Here is an 18,712-nt window from a genome sequence, read left to right on the forward strand (position 1 = left end):
GTACTCTCTTTGGCTAAAAATTTGGGGTTGTTTTGTAGTTATTATGGTGACTCATATTGTATTTGGTTTGAAGAGATAAATGGCAGGTGCTTCAAATGCCTCTAATGAGAGTGCTATCTTTGACATAGAGAAGTTGCTATAGTGAGAGATAGAAATGATTGAAATGGAAATAATAATCACGGTAGAGACTCATAGCCCAACAATGGAAGTCTAAGTCTTGTGGTCCTAAATTCTCTCTTACTTGTCATTATTGTAGGAAACATGATCACATAAGACTGTAGTGCCATAAGATGCACATTGATTACTATTTAGAATTGACACATAATGAATTAAATTAATATATAAAACTTTGAGAAGGAGGGAGTCTTATATATATATATACCACGTGCATTCAACATAATAAAATTTTAATATCATTTTTATATACTTTTAATATATAAAAGGGTGCCATATAAAGGGTTTATTTACATATTAAATGAAAAAGGACTATGCTTTATTCAAGAGAAATTTCATAGATATAGATATTTATAAATAGTCTTAAATGCACATGATATAGAGGAGATACATACACTACAAGATACATGCCACATACCAACATTCAAAAAGCGATGCAAATATTCATCTAAAAATTTACCCCCATCTTTTGTCGCTAAAAGTGTTGATATAGGCATCTCTATGAAATTTTCACTAATAGTGTCGCTATTAGCATCACAAAAGCAATGCTAATAGCGACGCTTGGTGATGCATATACCGACTAAGATACCAATGTGTGCAGTAAATTACCAATGCAAATAGTAATGATTATAGAGAAAATAAATTGATGGCTATTTTGTTTTTAATCGTTGCTATTGATTAAAATTATATTCAATGATCACATAAAAAATTTAGCAATGCAAATAGCAACGATTACTCATAAAATTATATGGAACCATGGAGAGGAGAGTCCAAAACAAACATGAAAATCTATCTATAAATATCGTAAAGTGTAATTTTATACAAAAATGATAAATATATCTAAGGAATGCTGCATGGAAAAGGCCTACATGGATTATGGAACCAAAAAAGAAAATGATGTGTGCTGCAGAATCTAAGTGCATCCTATAGATCCTTGCCTCTGAAAGCTTGTTTCGATGCAAAGAAGCATCGAATGGACTTTGCAAAATAAACAACTAGACACTAGTCCACCATACATAATGCATTTTAAAAAAACTAATGACTATAGACAAGAAAGAGAATTGACTTACTTAGCCACCATGCATATACAATCTGTTAGTAAGTATAGTGAGACCGTCTCTCTCTGCGTATATCGAGTCTCCAAACTTGTGGGATTTCAGTTTGTGATGGAGTGCTATAAAGAAAACTAAATAGAATTGTTAGAAACATGATATTATAAATAAGAAAGTGAGAATAATCAAAATATAACTTACAAATTCCTATAAATAAGTCCCGTGATTGCCACTCCCTAGATGATGCATGACCCTTGTCTCCAATCATGCCCTCATTGCCTCCCACAGCTACTGCCGTCGTCTTGGAGAGTCTTTGGCCTCCTCTCTGTGTCTCTGCCAATCCTATGCATCCAACCACTTGGGCTTTGAGACACCACTCTTGATTACCTTGCATGCATTTGATCATATGTGTGACATATATGTATGTATACCTTCAATCATCAACCAGCTATAGTGAAAAACCTCTCTACTGTCGTAGGTATCGAAAACTCCTCATGCAAAGATGTCACTACATAGTCCTTTCTCCCCTATGGTATATTCACAAGGTACTTTTAATCAATCCCTATATAGGAAATCTTGTGAATTGTAGGAAATGTTGTAGTATTTCCTATGTGTGTATGCATGTATTTCCTACATAAAACTAGGGAATCACATTTCCCATATCTAATAGTATATTTTATATATTTTTAATATATAAAAGGGTGCATATAAAGGGTTTATTTACATATTGAAAATGGACTATGCTTTATTCAAGAGAAATTTCATAGATATAGATATTTATAAATAGTCTTAAATACACATGATATAGAGGAATACATACACTACAAGATACATGCCATATACCGACATTCAAAAAGCGATGCAAATATTCATCTAAAAATTTACCCCCATCTTGTGTCGCTAAAAGTGTTGATATAGGCATCTCTACGAATTTTTCACGAATAGTGTCACTATTAGCATCACAAAAGCAATGCTAATAGCGACGCTTTGCGATGCATATACCGACTAAGATAACAACGTCTACAGTAAAATAGCAATGCAAATAGAAATGATTATAGAGAAAAAAAATTGATGGCTATTTTCTCTATAATCATTGCTATTGATTAAAATTATATTCAATGATTATAGAAAAAAAGTAGCAATGCAAATAGCAAAGATTACTCATAAAATTATGTGGAACCATGGAGAGGAGAGTCCAAAACAAACATGAAAATCTATCTATAAATATCGTAAAGTGCAATTTAATACAAATGATAATAAATATATCTAAGGAATTCTGCATGGAAAAGGCCTACATGGATCATAGGACCAAAAAAGAAAATGAGGTGTGCTCCATGAATCGAAGCACATGTTATTGATCCTTGCCTCTGAAAGCTTGTCTTGACGCAAAGAAGCATCGAATGGACTCTGCAAAATAAACAACTAGACACTAGTCCACCATACATAATGCATTAAAAAAAAACTAATGACTATAGATAAAAAAGAGAATTGACTTACTCGGCTCGGCCACCATGCATATACAATCTATTGGTAAGTATAGTGAGACCATGTCTGTCTGCATATATCGAGTCTCTAAACTTGTGGGATTCCAGTTTGTGATGGAGTGCTATAAAGAAAACTAAATAGAATTTTTTGAAACATGATATTCTAAATAAGAAAGTGAGAATAATCAAAATATAACTTACAAATTCCTCCAAATAAGTCCCGTGACTGCCACTTGCTAGATGATGCACGACCCCTGTCTCCAATCATGCCCTCATTGCCTCCCACTACTACTGCCATCATCTTGGAGAGTATGTGGCCTCCTCTTTGTGTCTTTGCCAATCCTGAGCATCCAACCACTTGGGCTTTGAGACACCACTCTTGATTACCTTGCATGCGTTTGATCGTTTGTGTGATATGTATGTATGTATATCTTCAATCATCAACCTAGTGGAAAATCTCTCTACCACCATAGGTATAAAAAACTCCTCATGCAAAGATGCCACTGCATAGTCCTTGCTCCCCTATGGTATATTCACAAGGGACTTTTAATCAATCCCTATATAGGAAATCTTGTGAAATGTAGGAAATGTTACAGTTTTTCTTATGTGTGTATGCATGTATTCCCTACATACAACTAGGGAATCACATTCCCCACATCTAATAGTAGGGAATTAAAGATCAATATAGACTATTTCCTATCTTATTTTAAAATTCCCTGTATAAGAGTATACATGAATGTAATTCCCTACTTCTCCTTGTAGGGAATCATAGGTCACTATGAAGATTTCCTATGTTCTCTCGAAATTTCCTATATAATAGAATTATGTAAGAATGTCATTTTCTAATTGTAATAGTAGGGAACTATAAGTACATAGAGAGTTTTCTACCTTCTCTCAAAAATCTATGTATAGGAGATTTTAAGAAATTCAAGCTTTGACCTAGCTCGTAAACACAATATCAAAATTAATGAAATTGGAAGTAATCATATGGAGGTGAATTTAGGTTTTCTAAAATCCCCCCCCCACACACACACATATAAACATGTGAGTACACACATGCCTGCATGTATGCACACACGCATATACATACAAACACATGTGCACACACTACAAGATACACAGGCCTTATACCGACATTTAAAGCGGTGAAAATGTTTATAAAGGAATTTTCCTCTCTTGTCGCAAAAAATGTCGGTATTAGTGATGCCATAGAATAGTTGGTATCAGCGTTGCAAAATGCGACTTTGATACCGACAAAAATAATGACACTTTGCGACGCATGTTGCATTGCTAATAGCAACGCGTGTAGTAGCGATGGTAACATGGATTTTTTTTTTGGTGGCAGGGCAGCAAGCTACCCTGCCACAAATAGCACTATATGCTTTATCTGGACCATACACAAGAGTTTTAGTAATGTGTACAATGCTCGTGTAAATAAAGAAAAAGTGTACTTGAATCATAACAATGATATATGAAATAAATACATAATCGGTAATGAAAGCGATGGTACAATCATGGCAAGATACTACATACTACATAGAAAATGCCTACACAAATCACGTGACAAAAAAAGAAGAGTATGTGAGCTCCAGGGATCCAAGGGCGAGCTATAGATCCTCGCCATCCAAAACCTTGTCCCGTCGCAAAGGAGGATTGAACTCTGCAAAAAAAGAAAAAACTACACAACACAATATTAGTGAGTTTGGGAATCTCCCAATTCCCATTTTTTAAATACTAAAAATGTGACACCTGGATAACATGCCCATAAGTTTCTCAAAACCATATGATATGACCTATCATTGAAAAGTGCTTGAAAAATGGAATCTATTGAGCTATAGAGCGCTTGATTTGGAGTTATAGTATTCAAGTTATGACAAATCCAAAGATTTGACCACGTGTCCCAAACTTATGGGAAATTCCCATATTTCCCAATATGGTGTTACACATCAATCCACCATGCAATAATGCATTTTAATTAAATTTAGTAACTACGGACAAGAAAGATGAGTGACTTACATGGCTGCCGCATCCATACAATCAGTCAATCAATGCAGTGAGACCGTGTCTCTCTGCATATCGAGTCTCTAGGCCGGTGGAATCACGGTTTGTAATAGAGTGTTGTAAAGAAAATAAAATACAACTGTTAGAAACACGATTGTCAGTACAAGGGATATTGCAGAAAAAAAAGCAAGCAGAACAAAAGAAAAACTTACAAAGTCCTCCAGATATGTCATGTGGCCCCACTCCCAAGATGATGGACCACTCCTGCCTCCAGTCCTGCCCTCGACTCCTCACGCTGCTATCTCCAACATCCTGGAGAATCTATAGCCTTCTCCATGAGTCGGCACCCGTTGTCTGCATCTAGCCACCACTCGGGCTTTGAGGCCCCACTCTTAAGTACCTTATGTGCATCCGATCGTTTGTGTGACATGTAAGCACGCATGGACTCCATCATCTAGCATGTGGAAAACCTATCTGTTGCGGTAGGTACCAGAAACTCCTCATGTAAGGATGCTACTATGTAGTCCTTGCTTCCCTCCGGTATGTTCTTCCAATGATCCAAGACATTGTGCCAAAAAACTTCTTGGCACAACTCTCTCATACGAGCCATCACTCTCTTCCCCTCATCATTCATGATGATGGCTCATGTCCTATCATCTACAAGGTATCCATACCCCTCTAGGGTATGCCTAAGATGTGTCCTCTCCCACCTGTGACCATGCTCCTGGGCCGCATATCCAGGAGACCCATGTACATTCGGTGTGGCTATGGGGGTAGTATCTCTTGGAGTAGCACCCATAGGGGTGCCACCTGTGGCGGACGGCTGAGCAAAAGCTAGAATGACTGGAGTAGACGTCCCAACAGGTGTGACAAATCCCATAAGTGGCGCAACTCCAGCAAAACGACAAAATGAAGACACTGCGTCGGTACCTCCACAACAACCACATGAGCCATGCTCTCTCAAACCGCTACGAGAGTGAGAAGTAGCACCTGTATCCGAAGCCAACTGTAGGCTCATTACATCCATGTCTCTGTAGCATCCCCCAGAACCACTTCCTCCATCTGGCCCAAGTCTGGAGCGTTGACCTCATCTGCTGGAAACTGAAGCATCCAAGCGCATCAAAGTAGATCTAACAGAACGACTTGATGGTGTCTGAGATACCTCCTGGTCTGCCATATCTCTAAATCAAGCCATCTGATATGGAGACATATGCATGAAGATCTCCTGTAGCTTCTCATTCCTCATCCCTAAACTCATCGTGTTGATCTAAATATCCACAAAGATCACCTACACAAATAAAAATTGATGTTAGCATAATCAATATAAATCATACAAAGCATGGTAGTATAAATATTAAAAAAATGATATTACTTAAAATTCATATCTTATGTACCCTTATAAGTGATTCGCCAATGAATTGAGTAGGTGGATGCTCCACGTATGAAGTACCCTATGGTCCCATGTCAATCTCATGACACAACTTCACATACATTGGGAGGTCGATAGACATGTTACCATAAAAGGATGATTTCACCTCGTTCTCAAAGAATTATTGGATTCCTATATTTTCATCATTGTTACCCGATTTTGGCTCCTCTACATGCTCCAAGCTTTTGGTGGTCTCTCCATCCCTTGCAATATCGACCCCTCTATTTGCATATGTAAAATATTACACGGCGCAGCGAACAGAATCTGAGAAAGAGATAGAGAGTACACAACAGATAAGAGGAGAATCAGTAAAATTCTTTAACTCCAAACAACTGATACAAAGATGGCTCTGTCCACCCGTGCGCTTCCACTAAATGAAGCTTAGATGGCGATCTAGACAGAAGATAGGTGAAGAGCTTAAGGCTAGCTGGAACAACAACTCTGACTGGGTGAAAGATGAGAGTAAGATGGCTGCGAAGGGGTTTAGCTTTTATAGCACGCGAAGGTCGTTAGGTCGGCCTACTGACCGACCTACCATATGAGCCTCCACTAGTCGGCCAGGGAATATTCCAGGGAATATGGCTTCTCCTCATAATGGGGGCCTTACAACTTTGAGCACCATGGATCATTGGTAGCACCTAATGAGGGTGGGGGCATTGATCATATCTAACACCCCCCCTCAATGTCCACCCATAGGTGAACTATCTCCTCGGCCCAATGCCGAGTCTTTGAAGATGAACTTGAAGCAGATCCTTCATAAGTGCTTTGGTGAAGATATCTGCTCCATTCTCCTCTGTTGGACAGTAGACCAATTCCACTATCCCATCCTCCATCAAATCACGCACATAGTGATACTGGATCTCTATATGTTTGGTGCGTGCATGAAACACTGGATTTTTGGCAATGGCGATGCAACTCTGATTGTCACATCTCAGCACAGTTGGTTCTTCATCCTGCACTCCCATATGCCATAGAATCCTTCTCAACCATACGGCCTCACATGCAGCAAAACAAGCTGCCTTGTACTCTGCTTCGGTAGAAGACAATGCCACTGTTGGTTGCTTCTTACTAATCCAAGAAAAAATTCCTGAACCCAAAGAGAAACAATAACCAGAAACTGACTTCCTGGAATCAATGTCTCCTGCCCAATCTGAGTCACAGTTCCCCACAAGAGAAGTTCCGAAACTGTATGTGATACCATAGTCAAGAGTTCTCTTCAAGTATCTGAGCACCCGCATCCCAGCCTTCCAATGACTCTCATGAGGTTTGTTTGAGAACCTGCTCAAAACACCAACAGCAAAACTGATATCTGGTCTGGTGTTACACAAGTAGATTAGACTGCCGACCAACCTCCTATACCTCCCAATGTCTGCTAGTGCTGATGTATCCTCAACGGATAACTTTACATTCACCTCCATAGGTGTAGCTATCTCCTTGCACTCGGTCATGCCAAATGCCTTCAAGATCTCCCATGCATACTTCTTCTGAGAGATGAAGATCTTTCCTGGCTCTTGCCAGACTTCAATCCCCAAACAATAGTGCAGCAAGCCCAAGTCTGTCATTTCAAACTCAGAACTCAAAGCCTTTCGAGTTTGGTTGATCATATCTTCATAGTCACCTGTAATAAGAAGGTCGTCCACATATAGGACAATCACTACAGACTTTTTACCATCCCTGTAAACATACAAGCTAGCATCTGAGGCACATCTTTTGAAGTTTAGGTTTAAAAAGAACCTATCTATCCGCTGGTACCATGCTCTGGGGGCTTGCTTCAGCCCATACAATGCCTTCTTCAGTTTACACACTTTGTTCTCAGAATGGGGGGCCTCAAACCCTGGTGGGTGAGCCACGTACACCTCCTCCTTGAGGTCACCATTTAAGAACGCTGACTTAACATCCATTTGGTACACTGGCCACTTCTTGTGGGCAGCCACTGCAAGTACCGTGCGAATAGTGGTCATTCTGGCAGTTGGGGCAAATGACTCTTGAAAATCAAACCCTTCAACTTGTGAAAATCCTTGGGCAACCAGTCTAGCTTTGTACTTTTCTAAGGTACCATCAGCCTTGTACTTTACCTTCCAGATCCACTTGGTGCCAATGATCTTCCGCTTTGCTGGCCGATCCACTAGCTCCCAAGTGTCATTCTTCATTATGCTGTCATACTCCGCCTGCATAGCAGCCTTCCATGATGGATTTGCAAGTGCTTCTTCTAAGTCAGTTGGCTCCTTTACTTCTCTCATAATCTCAACCATCAAGGCCATGTTGACTATGTGAGTAGAAGCCCTCCTTTGCTCCTCTATTCTCTGAGACCTCCTTGGTCCGTCTGCCTTCTCCTCAACAGATGCAGGCATAGGATTATTGTGGTCATAGAGCTGCTTCACCCAGCGCGGCAATGGCTTTTCCGGTGGGGTGATGTCAGGTTGGTGAACTTTTTCCTCATCATCTGAAGATGATGCTTCCTCCTCCTTAAGGATAGGGATAGCTCTCGGGACAGGTTCATAGTGGACTACTTCTTCGCTTGATGATAAAGTGGAAGACCTTGCCTTCTCCTCCTCCACTGTATGCGGCTCCTCCTTGAACACCACATCACGGCTCGCGATGATCTTCTTTGCCTCTTGGTCATATAACTTGTAAGCCTTCTGCTCATCACTATAACCCAAGAAGATACATTTTCTACTTTTTGGTTGTAACTTGTTTCTCTTCTCATCTGGAACATGTGCATAACATTCACATCCAAAAATTTTGAAATGTGAAACAGATGGTTTCTTACCAGTGTAAGCCTCATGAGGTGTTTTTCCCTTGAGAGCCTTTGTGTAGCTCCGATTTAGAATGTAGATTGCAGTATTAACAGCTTCAGCCCAAAAATGGTTAGGCAATCCCTTGCCCTTTAGCATGCATCTTGCCATCTCCACAATGGTACGATTCCTGCGTTCCACAACACCATTCTGCTGAGGTGTGTGAGGCGTCGTCAATTGACGCTTGATCCCTTTGCTCTTGCAAAAGCCTTCAAACTCCTTTGAGTTGAACTCACCACCACCATCTGTTCTAAATTTCTTCACACTTTTCCTTGTTTCATTCTCAACAAGTATTAGCCATTCTTTAAACTTACCAAAAGCTTGAGCCTTATCACGAAGGAAGTACACCCACATCTTCCTACTATAGTCGTCGACAATCAACATAAAATAAGAAGATCCCCCCAAGGCCTGTGTAGGCATCTTACCACACAAGTCAGCATGCACCAACTCTAGAGGAGCATGTGCTCTATTCTTGCTTTCTTGTGGAAATGCCTTTCTCTGTTGCTTGCCCATCATACAAGCTTCACATGGTTCCTTTAATTCAGTTATTGTAGGTAGGTGAGCAACCATACCTTGCTTTTGCATCTCCTTCAATACTGCAAATCCGATGTGTCCAAACCTTTCATGCCAAAGCTTACTTGTGCCCACTCCAGCGGTGGCTGTAAGAGCACTTAGCTCATACAGGTTGTTCCTTCTTTCTCCTTTGCCAACAATTGTGCCAGCACTATCAATAATTTCTGCACCTGTCTTCTTGAACCTCACTTCATGACCAAGATCAGTTATGGCAGCAACTGATAAGAGATTTCTCCTGATTTCGGGAACATACAACACATTTGAAAGCTTTTTGACTTCACCATTTGCAGCAACAAAAGAAATAGTACCTGTGCCCGCAGCAGGGCATTTAGCATCATTTCCAATCGTCACAGTGATGGATTCTTGTAGAGGCTGCATAGAACTGTATAGACCTTTCTTGTTGGTCATGTGACGGGAGGCCCCACTATCCAACACCCAAGAGTCAGTGGTAGATTCTTCTTGCGCCGAGGAGCACACTTCCTCAATGGTCGCCATGAATAATTCCAACTCTGCTTCAGCCGTATTGGCTGTCTCTTTCCCTTTAGTTTTAAGGGTACCATTCTTTTCATCTGCCTTCTTGACACGACAATCTGCAATTGCATGTCCTTTCTTCTTACAGTAGAAGCACTCTCCTTGAAACTTCTTCTTGCCGCCCTTTTTCTTTTTGTCACTATCATTTTTGGTGGAGGAAACACCTTTGCCTTTTGCATTGGCAGAGAATGCAGCATCTCCATTGTTGCTTCCTTCTCGGGCTTTCAGCCTCAACTCCTCCTCCATTAATAATGCACAAAACTCCTCAAAAGTCAAAGCTTGAGGTCTCACCTGAGTATTAAGGGCAGTTACTAGTCCATCAAACTTTTGTGGACAAATTCGAAGACACCTCCGAGCTAGCTCTTCGCTAGTCTTTTGTATCCCAGCGCCAGCCATCTAGTCGCGCAGATTCTTAATCCGAGTGATGAATGCTTCAACCGTCTCTCCTTCAGCAAACTTCTCCGCTGCTAGTTGATTCTGCAAGTTTTGAATCCTTGTTTGGTTTCGTGTTTCATACTGACTCCTTAGTACATTCCAAGCCTCTAACGCTTTGGTTGTATGCTGAATCAGAGTCAAAACACTGTCAGAACAGCTTGTAACTAAGGCACACAATGCATCTGCATTCCTTCGTTTCCAAGCTCGTAGAAGATCTGCATTCGGAGGAATCATCACACTAGGATTTGATGGGTCGGGGGTAGGCTGTGGTTCTGCGTCAGTCCCCAGCACAGTCTCCAGAAGCTCATAAGAATCAAGGATAGTTGTAATTTTGAACTTCCAGAAGGTGTAGTTTGTACCATCTAACTTGCCTTCGCTGAAGGTTGGTGGACGAATCCTCAGTGTTTGAATAGCCGGTACAGCAGCACCACCTCCTGCACCGCTTCCTGATGTGCCAGAACTGCTTCCCGGAGTCGACATCGTTTCTCTTTGCTGTTGAAGCCTTTGCCTCTTGCACGCTCTCCGATCTCTAGAGCCCCCTGGGCTCTGATACCATGTAAAATATTACACGGCGCAGCGAACAGAATCTGAGAAAGAGATAGAGAGTACACAACAGATAAGAGGAGAATCAGTAAAATTCTTTAACTCCAAACAACTGATACAAAGATGGCTCTGTCCACCCGTGCGCTTCCACTAAATGAAGCTTAGATGGCGATCTAGACAGAAGATAGGTGAAGAGCTTAAGGCTAGCTGGAACAACAACTCTGACTAGGTGAAAGATGAGAGTAAGATGGCTGCGAAGGGGTTTAGCTTTTATAGCACACGAAGGTCGTTAGGTCGGCCTACTGACCGACGTACCATATGAGCCTCCACTAGTCGGCCAGGGAATATTCCAGGGAATATTCCCTTTACCATTGGGCTGGGGGCGTTGCCCCCGGACCCCCGCCAGGGGGGCCGCTGGCCCCCCTGGGACCCCCCAGCCAGGGGTCGCTTCCGCGGCCCCCGGACCCCACAATAGGGGCCCCTTTTAACTCCCTTACCACGCAACTCAATGCAATGCCTCGAGTTGCTACCAGCTTAACCACTCTGTCTAACCCAAAGATTAGACCCACAAACAGTCACCTTTTTGCCATCCGGTCACATAGACCTCATCTGATATACAAGTCAGAACTCAACCAATGTCCAGGCTCACATTTGGCTTCTCCTCATAATGGGGGCCTTACAACTTTGAGCACCATGGATCATTGGTAGCACCTAATGAGGGTGGGGGCATTGATCATATCTAACAGCATATTGTCCTCATCTATGCTCAGAACATTGCTTTGATAATATACTCTCGCACTTCAGGGAGTTGAAGGTATAACATACCACCATCGAGGTTGTCGGGGGTTTGGATAGAAAATTACCTGTTCAAAATCATGTACAAGAGTGATTTAAATTTTGTGACATGTACCATGTTGTAATAAAATTTTAAAAAACATGAGTTCATGCACTTGTTCACAATGGGCCGGCACAGAAACGTGTCGCAAATCCCTCCATTTTTTTTTGGAATCTATTTCGAGAAATCCAGTTGGACCTCGTCGAATTGTTGCTTCGGCTCCTTCAAGTACCACTTTGAACCACTGCGTAGAATAGGATCATGGAGAAGCTACAGTAATCCATCGTGACAATACTTTGCAAGTTCCCAAAATACTCCATCTCATCTATAACTATGTTTGGATTTGTTGCTCATTGTCGGCGGCTCTCTTGCTTGAACTTTGCCATGATACCACAATTTGTTGTGGAGCACATTTTGTCAATACGCTCCACGCGAAAATGCCGTCCGCACGACCACCTTGCACTATATATTTTGTAATGTACATTGAAACACTCAATTAGTTGTCAAATATAAACTATAGATATGACAAACCCTAAACACGTCATCAACTTTGGACTATATCCCCTCGAGAATTCCCACTCCTCGGTTGAGACCTTCGCCCTTTCGCGATATGCTGCGGTCAAAGCTCCATGCAATCATCGTGTTGACATAAACCGTGTCATCTTCTCCATGCCCTCGGGATATCGAATTGGTCAATAGCGTGTACTACGTCAAAATTCAGATTGTGCTTCTTCCCGATCTTTCCTAGCTTGCTGGTACCTAGCAAGCCATGTCTCCATGGAGGCATTGTACAACATACAAAAGCGATTTACTTTCTCCTCCATTGCAACATCCATTCTTTTTTCTACCCTATTTTCAACCACCACATCTCCATTCAGTCTATCATTGTCCTTTAGTGACCATAGCATACTGTTGTCTAAATCCACCATTGGTAGCCATTGTGAAATATGCACTAACACCTTAGATACCAACCAACCTTCAGCCATGCTACCTTCTGGCCGAGCTCATTGTCGCACAAAGCCTTTCAGGGTTTTCATAAAGCACTCCAAGAAGAATATTCATCGCATATGGACATGTCCAGTAATCTCCACTTCATCTAGAAGATGCACAAGAAGGTGGATTTGTATCGTGAATATGCTAGTAGGCAAGTATTTCTCAAAGAGACAGACTGTCTCCACTGCTCCCCGCCTTACGCATTCAATAGAGGACATCTTAATATCCTTTTATGAGATCCATTGCACCAAATTTGACAACTTGTAAATCATCGTGTGTATTTCTAGAGTAAGGCATTCTCCTGCGATCGCAATCGGTAGTACAAACTACCACAAACGAGGAAGCATTATGAACAACGACTAGACTCCAAATAGTAAAATACGCAGGCCACTTACAATCTATTCGTAGTATAAACTTGAAATATCTTATTCCAATCATGGGATTTTAGACTTGATAATTGGTCGTCTTTAGAAAGTGTGGACTTGAGAGAACACATCATACATGTCGGAGTGCGGATAGACTTGACTATTTGCTTCACATTGTGCTCTTCTTTAGTGGAAAAAACCCAAGGAGTGCAAGGTAGTTGCAAGCGACCATCAACACTTGACTACGGCCAAAGCACCTCCATCTTGCCTACCTCCAAATCCATTCTTGCCCCTATAGTGTCTCTCTTTCCTGTGGGATCCAACAACTGGTTGATCTGTAAGTGGGTCCAATACAGAAACTTGTAGAAAAATGAGAATCGTCGCATTCCGTTTGGATGTGACTCTATGTGGACCATTTTCAACTAGTACTAGCTTTGGGCATTCATATGTGTTGGAGGTTGTCCAAGAAAGCATTTCCTGAGTTCATGACCCTCTGGCAAGAAAGCGGTGTGTCCTTGATATACCATCTTCTTCATGGTTCGTGACCTTCCAGAGTTTAACTGTGGCCCACACAATGGACATGCATGATAACCTAAGGTAGCTAGACATGTCCCGATATCTCTATCCAGTGAATACAAACTTGAACAAGCTATGATAGATATTACCAATGAGAATGGAAGCCTACTTACTTGAGGACTCTTCGAATCCCAAAAAGTCATGCATGGTCTATATGAGAATGGCTCAAATATTCGTGGACCTTCGACCATTGCACTTGCTCATATCTTCCACGGTGACCCCTTCCTTCCACAAAATCTTAAGCTCATCGACTAATGGACAAAGATACACATCCATATTTTTGACTTTGTAGCGGCCGAGAGCGAGTGAGCTAAGGATGAGATGTCCTTTCTTCGTAGAAAGCCATGGAGAGATATTGTAGTTGACAAGGACATTAGGCCACACACTATAAGAAGTTGAGTGCAGTGCAAATGGGTTCATGCCATCCATAGCAAGACCGAGCTGAAGATTCCTTGGCTTTGGGGAAAAGCCTGAAAAGGTAGAGTCAATATGGATCCATGCGCTTGAATCTGCTGATATTCATTGAACTCTATCTGTGGATCTATTCTACGCATACAATGTTGTCAAACTCGCCATGCCGGCGGACGTACAAAACATGTAGTTTATGTGGGGGATAAGCGGAAAGTGTCTAAGAAAATTTTGAGGGATGGTTTGCCCTTGCAAGTCCTATCAATATCTATGAGTACCACACTTTGGACATGTCTCCATAGTCTTGTATTCTCCTCAAACAGTATGCAATCGTTGATATATGCATGGATGCTGTTATAGTCTATGCTAAGCTTTCGTAAAACATATCACGCATCATCACGAGACTCAGGCATGGTATGTGCAAGTGGTAATATATGATACTTCAGTAACCTGAAAAAAAATCATAAAACATCATGAAAAAGCACAAATATTTTTTATGATAGTGCCAAAAAGAAATCAAGGAAGTATACGTACAAGGTACCTGAACAACTCGGTCACACTCGCATTGCTCCACTCGTATTTTGCTTACACACTTAGGAGTGCAAACAATGTCTTTAGGTGAGATACTCGACACCTATTATATAATGGTATAGATGCTTCCTCTCTAAGCATATCAGATGTCTTGACATCCATGGGCATCAATGCATTGATCATTGCCTCCATCTCACGCTCCAAGATTGTAGAAAAGTCTAGAAGGCTGCCTATCTTCTCTAGTATTGATGGTATAGATTAGGTAGTACCTTCCAAGTAGTGGATTGGCTCAGGCACTCCTTCCATCGCACGCCCACAAACTCTTCTAACTGGCCGCAAAGGGTGCACTTCTCCTTGGGATGAGACGTCACCTCCTTGGATAGAAAATATGCCAACCACAATCAATTTTTTGTATATTATATTCAATTAGCTTGTGAATACAATGCATGATTGATATACACTTTTCTTATCGTTTGCTCAAAATCTGTCAATGATCTTTGATTGAAACTCGCTGAAGCGTCTTATGTGTTCTATAGATAATCGACATTTTTATCTAATTGCCAACTTGCATTGAGAGCAAGGACATGGGACAAACTGATTAAGATACGCCTCACGATCTTGAACATCACGACCTTCATTATTTTACATTTGGTCTACGTTACGACAAATAATTTGTTTTTGTTATCATTCTTTTTTTCTTTCTTAAATTGCTTGAGAATGGATTTCTTCTCTTGTAACTCAACAAAATTAACGTATGCAAAGTCTCTACCCACCCACAAATTAACATATATCGGAGTATTTTCCATCTCGTATTATTGCACCAGACCTCACCAGACCTCGCCACCACCACCACCACCACTACTACTACTACAAACAAGAAAAGAAGATGTTAAAGAACAAGATCTTACCCTCTCTTTGTTTTTGATTCATTCATTCTCTTATCTCGTTCCATCTCTCTGTCTTTTTCTCTTTCTTTATTATGTTGTATGTTTATTCCCTCTCTCTTGTTCCTTCTTTCTATTTCTCTTCCTCTTCCTCTCTCATTTCCTTTAACAAAACATATATCTCTCTCTACTACCAATTTCTTTTAACAAAACATTTCTCTCTCTCTCTCTCTCTCTCTCTCTCTCTCTCTCTACTACTACTACTACCACTACAATAAATAAGAAAAGAAGAAAAAAAAAAACAATAACAACAACAACAACAACTACTACTATAACAACAACAAACAAGAGAAGAAGAAACTACTGCTACTACTGCTACTACTGCTACTACTGCTACTACTGCTACTACTACAATAACAAAAAAGAAAACTAAACAACAATAAACAAGGGAAAAAAAAACAATAACAACAAACAAGAAAACTACTACAACCACGACTATGACGACTGCGACCACGACTATGACTACTACTACTACTACTACTACTACTACTACTACAATAACAAAAAAGAAAACTAAACAACAATAAACAAGGGAAAAAAAAACAATAACAACAAACAAGAAAACTACTACAACCACGACTATGACGACTGCGACCACGACTATGACTATCACAATAACAACAAACAAGAAAAGAAGAAATTAAAAAACAACAACAACTACTACTACAACCACGACTACGACCACGACTATGACTACCACAACAACAACAAATAAGAAAAGAAGAAATTAAACAACAACAACTACTACCACTACTACTACTAAGACTACCACAATAACAACAACAAACAAGAAATTAATAAATTAAACAACAACAACTATCACTACCACTACCACTACCATTACCACTACCACTACTAGCATTAGCACTACTACTACTACAACTACCACAACAACAACAAACAAGAAAAAAAGAAATAAAACAACAACAACAACAACAACAGCAACAACAACAACTACTACTACTAGTACTACTACCACTACTACTACAAAAAATAAAAAAAGAATAAATTAAAGAACCACTACTACTATCACTACTACTACTACAAACAAGAAAATAAGAAATTAAAGAACTACTACTACTACCACCACTACTACTACTACCACTACAAATAAGAAAAGAAGAAACTACTACTACTACTACTACTACTACTACTACTACTACAAAAGAAAAAATTAAAGAACATGATCTTACTCTCTCTTTGTTTTTATTAATTCATTCTCCTCTCTCCCTCTCTCTCTCTTTCTCTCTTTCTCTATTATGTTTAATGTTTTTTCCCTCTCTCTCTCATTCCTTCTTTCCTTTTCTCTCTTCCTCTCCCTCTCTCATTTTCTCTCTTTCTCTCGCAATACACATGATTTATTACAAAAAAAAGCAAAAGAAAAGGAGGAAAAACAAAAAAAAAGCAAGAGGGAACAATGCACTCACCGCAAAGGCCCAAGGATGGATTCGATGGCTCCTCTTCGCCCTCCGTACACTTCCTCCTCTTCTTTGCAAACAGCGGCATCGGTGGTGAGAAGCTTTCATTCTCCCTCTTTCTCTCTTTCTCTCCCTCTTTCTCTCAAACGAAAGATGCAGTTTGCTCTCTCTTTCACTCTCTCTTTCGTTCATTCGTGCAAATTGACACGCTTGGATTTTGGCCCTTGTTTTTTTGCTCAAGTACCATCGTTGTTTGTGACACAAATAGTGACATCACTAATTTATGTCAAAAATCACCGTTGCTATATGCTTGTATCCTTGTAGTGACATGCATACATATGCATATAGAAACACACACATGCAAGCCTCTTCACTTTTACTCAAAAGGACATATCTAAATATAGCGATGGGCTTGTTCATCCTCGCACTAAATGTTGGAAATGACCACCATGTTGCAAAAAAAGAAAGCCTTAAACCAAGTAGTTACATACCTATTTTGTGCAATAATACTCTATTTTCTCTAAATTCTTTCAATGATGTTGGTGTGCAGATAGGATGTTGGATGTGCTCATAGTGAATGCCGGAAGGTCCCCAAGAACAAAGATCTCTACAAATCTTCATAATTTCAAGTACAAAGCAAAAAAAAATTGCACGATATGAGACCAAATAAACAAATTGGGTGCAATCTCCTCCCAATGCCTTATGTGAGTGCTTCACAATGCATGCATTTATAGATTTATTTATCTTCAAGCTAAAAAATAGCCCACTTTGCACATAGCATGCTTTTGCTTTTGCATTTACGTTTGCCCAAATATACAGTAAAGCATTTAGCTGTTCAAAAGTCGCATTGTGTCCAAATACAAATATCAAATAATAAAATATTTAACTGAGTGCCTATGTGCATACAAAATAATAAATATTTGTCAAGTGCTTTAATAAATAAGTACACTTAAATAAATATTAGTGCCATGTCTTTAGTGATAAGACACGCATCCATCAAAAATAAAAATTCTTATAGGCATTTGGATTCAAGCCATCACCCGATGCTACCCAATGCCACCGCCACCTGATCTAGACATCAAACTGAAGCATTCACAATTGTTAAAAAATAATTAAATAAGACCCAACAAAAGTGAATACCTAGCACTCTTCAACTACAAAATAATTAAATAGGTTAGAACTTTGTCCTAACCTAAATTTAAATCGAGTGCGTACTCTAAACTCGTAAACATTCATTAATTTAATATGTATTTTACAGAATCACCCGCTATGGAATTACCCACGTATATATTAAATTAATCTGATGCTTAAAAAGGACACGCGTCCCCATCAGCTTCTCATATAAGGAATCCACCTTGTGTATGAGCGCCAGCAAATAAGTACGAGTCCCAGCAGATAAATAGTTTTATGGAATCCACCAAAAAACCTCATGGAATCTATCGTGAATATGCCTCCTGGCATCATACCCCCAGCCTGTGCATTGAGCGTCGCATCAATAGTATGTCGAATGACATCTTCAAGTTGTGCTCCATCTTACTTGACAGTGAATTGTTAAAGTATAACCAATTGTGCTTGCAAGTTTTGACGTTCCCTTCTCTCTTCTTGAGGCTGCATCATGATTAGAT

Source organism: Lygodium microphyllum, chromosome 24, assembly GCF_053477565.2.
Source record: "Lygodium microphyllum isolate KBCC chromosome 24, Lygodium_microphyllum_v1.1.10, whole genome shotgun sequence".
NCBI lineage: Eukaryota > Viridiplantae > Streptophyta > Polypodiopsida > Schizaeales > Lygodiaceae > Lygodium > Lygodium microphyllum.